Source organism: Pteropus medius, unplaced genomic scaffold (genome assembly GCF_902729225.1).
Source record: "Pteropus medius unplaced genomic scaffold, Ma_sr-lr_union100, whole genome shotgun sequence".
Lineage (NCBI taxonomy): Eukaryota > Metazoa > Chordata > Mammalia > Chiroptera > Pteropodidae > Pteropus > Pteropus medius.
Genome location: NW_024345601.1, coordinates 292,624 through 298,897, shown reverse-complemented (window position 1 = coordinate 298,897; position 6,274 = coordinate 292,624). Strand labels below are relative to the sequence as shown.

General features: G+C 39.4%; 1 non-coding gene across 1 annotated transcript; it reads left to right on the top strand.

Moving 5' to 3' along the window:
• The first annotated feature begins 444 nt into the window (after window positions 1–444).
• On the top strand, window positions 445–563 carry LOC120612077 (5S ribosomal RNA). Its single transcript, XR_005655343.1, has one exon. It is a non-coding gene; the product is annotated as a 5S ribosomal RNA (ribosomal RNA).
• Window positions 564–6,274: the final 5,711 nt, after the last annotated feature.

The window sequence follows — 6,274 nt, the reverse complement described above, 5'->3', positions numbered from 1 at the left end:
ATTTCTGAGGAAGGAATGAGCAAGCATAAGAGAGACTCTCCAAGAAAGTGTCCTAAGGGACTCTCACTTAATACTGAGAGACTCTTATACCTTCCCTCAAGCTTGGGCTGACCCTGAGTTAGGGGAGGTGATTTAAAAAAGAGCTAAATCATCAATAAATCAAAAAACAACAAATGTTGGCGAGGATGCAGAGGAAAGGGAACTCTCATACATTGTTGGTGAGAATGTAAATTAGTACAGCCACTATGGAAAACAGTCTGGAGGTTTCTGAAAAAATTAAAAATGGATATACCTTTTGACCCAGCAATTGCACTTCTGGGTATTTATTCAAAGAAACCAAAACAATAATTCATAAAGATCTATGCACTCCAATATTCATGGCAGCAGAATTTACAATAGCCAAGATATGGAAGCAACCTAAATGCCCATCAATAGATGATTGGAGTCTACGGCCATGCCACTCTGAACAAGCCTGATCCCATCTGATCTCAGAAGCTAAGCAGGATCGGGCCTGGTTAGTACTTGGATGGGAGACCACCTAGGAAGACCAGGTGCTGTAGGCATAAAAAATAAAAAATAAAGGATTGTAAGCTGACAAGGTCCTTGCAATCTGTGAGGTCAACTAAGGGCAGCCTTGCCTAAACAAACAAACAAACAAACAAACAAATACAAAAAAACCCAGACAATTGGATAAAGAAATTATGATTCATATATACAATGGAATATTATTCAGCCATTAAAAAAATGAAATCCTACCATTTGCAATGACATGGATGTACCTAGAGGTTATTATGCTAGTGAAATAAGTCAGACAGAGAAAGATAAATACATATGATTTCACTTATATGTGGAATCTAAAGAATAAAAAGAACAAACTAATCAAAAACAGACTCACAAATATAGTGGACAATTTGGTGATGAACAGAGGGGAGGAGAGTTTGGGGGCCTGGAAAAAATGAGGTGAAGGGTTAAATAAATACAAATTCATAGCTGATGGATGAACACGGGGATGGGGAGCATGGCACAGGGAATGCAGTTAGCATTAATATGATGGCTAGGTGGAGGGCTGCGGGGGAAAGGAGCCATTGGGGGGATTGTTTTATGAACTATATAGATGTTCAACCAATGTACTGTATACTTGAAACTAATTTAAATGAATAAATTAATATATACACACACACACACACACACACACACACACATACAAAAACACAAACCACAAGGAAAATAAAATTCAACTTCATTAAAACCGAGAGTTTCTCTTCACCTCCAAAGACCTCATAAAGAAAGTGAAAAAAGTGCCACACAGATAAATGCCAATGGGTTAGGGAGAGAGAGACAGAAAGACAGAAATAGGTTAATTCTGAAATAATAAAACAAGAAAAACAACCCCAAAGAGAAAAAATGGCAAAGGTATGGATTGCCTTTTCACAGATGAGGAAACACAGATGGCCAACAAACATTAAAAAATACTCAACCTCATTAGTTACCAGAGAAATACAAGAATAAATTTTATTGCATTCATGGTAGTTGGCAAAGTTAAAATATTTGATCACACCCAATGTTTAGCAGGACTGTGGAGTAGCACGGAACAGTTACAAACTGGTAATTAGAGTAGAAATCATGATAATTTGGCATTATCAGGTAAAGAGGGATTGCACATACCCTGCTATTGTGCAATTTCAGACCTGGTTATCTATGCTGGTGAAATTCTTGTACCTGTGCACCTGGACATGCGTTCAAGAATGTTCGCAGCTGCATTCTTCTAACAGCAAAAGCCTTGGAAACAATACGAAGGTCCACTGATGGGAGAAGGGACAACTAACTTCAAGGGAGTGGCTACCTCTGGATAAGAGATGAGGATTAGGTTCAGGTAGAACACCTGGGTCTAATGATCTGTCTTTTAAGCTGAGTGGTGGGCATGTGGTTTTCACCTTATTTCTATGATTTACAACAAATCTGTACATATTGTAGTTTTACATATCAAACATTTCACGGTTTAAAAATCGTTTTAAAAGATCTGACCCAGGCTCCTCTCTGCAGGGGTTTGGGGTGGGTGGACTGAGGGCACTAAGCTCCAGTCTAACAGTTGTCTTACAGTTGAAGCCTGGCCCAAGGAGGCAGTTCAATGCCCCTTTTACCACTAGAGTTCCTCTCTTTGGAAACTGACTGTTGAAACCCAGGTAAATTCTTTTGTTGATTATTCATTTCACACATTGTCTGCAAGCCCACTTCTCCTGGGGTCAGAATGCACACACTGAAACCTGGGTAATTCTTGGTTTAGTGACTATTGTCAGGTCTCTTGTGGAGTGTCCAGGATTGTGGGAAGTACTTTAGCTGACTAAAATTCAGAAATTCAGGTTTGTTCCCTGTCACACTCATGAAAACCCATCACTAGTGTATTTTCTCTGAAAGTTTCCCTGCTTAGAAGGCTGAGAACACTTCCTCTGTGCAAATGGGAGAGTGGAGTTAGCCTCCAATCCCTCCAGGGTGAAGCCACTTCAGGGGGACTTCTTTGACCTCCAGTGCATGTCCAGATGCAGCTAGGGAGCAGAACAACACACTCAGCACCCAGCCTCACTTGTCTGGCCCTCAGGGAGCTGGAGGTCTATGCTCATTCATGCTTGCTGCTTTCTCTGTCTCAAATAATTCTCAGAGGAAAGTATGAGAGTCTTCATCTTTGAGATTGCAAAGAATTTCTTTTGTGGAAACAAAAAGAATTATCAGGAAGAAAAAAAACATGATGGGCGACACTGTCTCCTCTCTCCTGACCCCCTAATTTATTTTACTTCTACCCCAATGGTCTCCTCAGTCCTGGTCCATCCTCAAAATTCACATACATACAAACACACATACAGGTACACACATACAAGCGCGCACACACATGCATGCACATGCATATACACACAGAGCCTACAGAGCTAGACATAAATCACTCACTACAGAAAGAAAAAAAACTTTTTAAATCCTTCATTTTCAATTTAAAATTCTCACCCAGGGAAGGGAGATAAAGCCATTTCTTTAAATATGAATGTCAGAAGGTGTGTCAATGTCTTCATGTCTACAGCACCTGAATCCTCACAGAGTGCATGAGGCCCTTGGAGGTCTGGCTTCCTTACTTCTCCAGTCTCCTTTCTCATGGGCTTGTACCTCCCATCTACGTTCAGCCACGCTGAATGGTTTTCCTTTCCTTCATGTTTTCTCTTGCCTCGGGTCTCCTAAAAAGACTTCTAGAACATTCTGCTTCCATCTTCCACTCTTAACACTTAACTCCTCATCCCCACAACCCAATACCATGTAGCTTTGCTTTCCTTTTAACTTGTACTTTGTCCTCAACCCACCTCCTCTCCCTGAGAATTAAATTATTTGGCCCAAGATAGTGAAATCCAAAGCACCCTAGCCATGTTACCTGTGTAAACACACCCTGATACAGCGTGATGTGTCTCCTGAGCTCCCAGTGGTCACTCTATTATTACTCCACAAGATTCCAGGGAAGACTGTTGGATTCGAAGGCTTCCCAGTTAGAGAAAGGACAAGGTTGCAATCTGTCACTTTGCCAGACAAGAAACTAAGACACTGAATCTTGGTTGTTTTCCATGCAGGTCACCTTGACAGAACTTCTGAGACCCAGATTAAGAGAGAGTGGACAGTGCTTTGGAAGTGGTTACAGAAGGCAATTAGCAAGGAGAAGCTGTGGCACATGGTAAAGATAACCGAGCCATTCCCTTTTGAGTTAAGCAGCTCTGAGACAGCCATCACATCCTCCAGCCTTACACTTTCCTGATGGGCATATGATGAACTACATAATAGAACAGCTATCTGTTCGTCTGGAAAGACTGACACTAAGTGTGAAATATACTTAATGCTAACATAGGAGATGTATCTCGGGGCAACTGTAGTTTCAATCTGTAGAGATGGTCATTACTTTCCCCTCCCTTAATCCAAAACAAAACAAAACAAAACATGATAAAGAATCAAATTTTCTGAGCTCTCATTTTTAAGACATTTACACTGAGAGCTTCAGAAACTTCAGGAATCCCATTCCTGTCTCTCATTCCTAGGAGTTAGAGCATCTTTTTATGCTAAATCCACACCTTTATCCTGTTGACTGTTTGTTCCCAGTTCGTCCCTGTTATGCCTTCTGAAGTGGCACAGAGGCCCTTAACACACACAATTTTGTACATGACAGCACTTTCAATAACTGATTTTTTTACAATTCCTGTGACTATTTTCTTTTCTGAAAAAAAAAAATGTTTCTTTGGTCGTTATTTATGTGAACTGTTTCTTAGATTGCTTACCAGCTTATTTTGTCATCCTGTCTCTCAAAAGATGCAACCAATTTTCAATATTTCCTAAGCAAGATAAGTCCATTTGGACAAATACTTTCCCTTCTCTCCTAAAATGTGCTGTCACGTTAGCAGCTGCAGAACATATGTTAAGCTCATGGTGACTCAAATCCAAAGATGCCTCCATAGCTGCACTTATGGTCCTCTGTGTGTGCGATTAGTTTCAGACTAAAAACACTGGATGGCTGTACCAATTTACATTCCCACCAGCAGTGTATGAGGTTCCTTTCTCCCCACAACCTCTCTAGCACTTGTTATTACTTGTCTGGTTGATGATAGCCATTTTAACAGGTGTGAGATTGTATCTCATCGTGGTTTTGATTTGCATTTTTCTAATAGCTAGTGAAGCAGAGCATGTTTCCACATGTCTGTTGGGCATTTGTATGTCTTCTTGGGAGAAGGATCTGTTCAGTTCTTCTGCCAATTTTAAAATGGGACTTTTTTTTAATTGTTGAGTTGTATGAGTTCTTTATATATTTTGAATATTTGGCCCTTATTGGAAGTATTGTTTGCAAATATCTTCTCTCATTCATATGTTTGCCTCTTTATCTCATTGATGGTTTCTTTTGCAATGCAGAAGTTTTAGTTTGATATAGTCCCTTTCGTTAGTACAGCTACTATAGAAAATAGTATAGAGGTTCCTCAAAAAACTAAGAATATAATTACCATGTGACTCAGCAATCCCTCTTCTAGGTAACCCCCCTCCAAAAGAAACCCTGAAAACATTTATCTGCAAAGATATATGCACCCTGATGTTTATAGCAGCCTTATTCATGGTGGCTAAGGCATGGAAACCACTGAAGTGTCCTTTGATAGATGACTGGATAAAGAAAGTGTGGTACATACATATAACGGAATATTACTCAGCCATAAGAAATGATGAAATACTGTCATTCATAACAACATAAGTGGATCTTGAGATTATCATGCTAAGTGAAATAAGTCAGAAAGAAAAAATTGAGAACTATGTAATTTAACTTATATGTAGAATGTAAAACTGAAAGAAACAAATAAGCATGACAAAGAAACAGAGACTAATGGACACAGACAATGGAATAGTAGTTGCTAAAGGGAAGGGAGGGTGTGGGGAGGAAGGTAGGGGTAAAGAGGGCCAAATATTTAGTGATGAAAGGAAATTTAACTTTGGGTGATGAACACACAATGCAATATACATATGACATATTGAATTGTACGCTTGAAACCTATTTGATTTTATTAACCAATGTCACCCCAATAATTTTCATTAAATAAATAAGTAAATAATAAAAAAATAAAAACACAGGGTGGATATTTATCCCAGTTGGATGTCAGCTTTTTGTTTTGAACTTCTTTTTCTGGTGCACGGAAATCATTATAAGCTTTGAATAGATCTTTGATTGTATTTACTGCTAATGAGGCTGAAGCCCGTAAATGCTTTAGATTCACACCAGGCAAGTATGGTAGTAGTGCCAACACAAAGCAGTGTTTCTTACATCACTACAGGACACCGAACTGGCTGCTTCCTAGCATTGGCAAAGATCTCAGTTGCAGAGCTGCATATATCTATGACCCTGTAGGTCTACAGGCACATTATTAGGAGGTCTCTCCTTTAACATCCTCCTTCCTGAACCTACTCTGAGTAGAGGATCTATACACAGACTCCTCTCAACTTTCTACAATTCCATAAATCTTGACGTCGGCCTCCTTTCTTAAGCAGCTTGATATATTTTTTATGGTCCTCGGTGGAGAGAACTATTTTGACATCATTCCTATTACTCAGGCATCTTGAATTTTGAGTTAAACTTTAATCTGAAAATAATATCATTCCTTGGCCTTTTAGTTTTTATGCAAACCGAAACCAAGAATTACCGGGGAGAATGAAGATGAAAAATCATAGGAGAGGAAGAGTTGCTTGATACTCCCTTTTGCTTTTCCATTTTACCTATGGA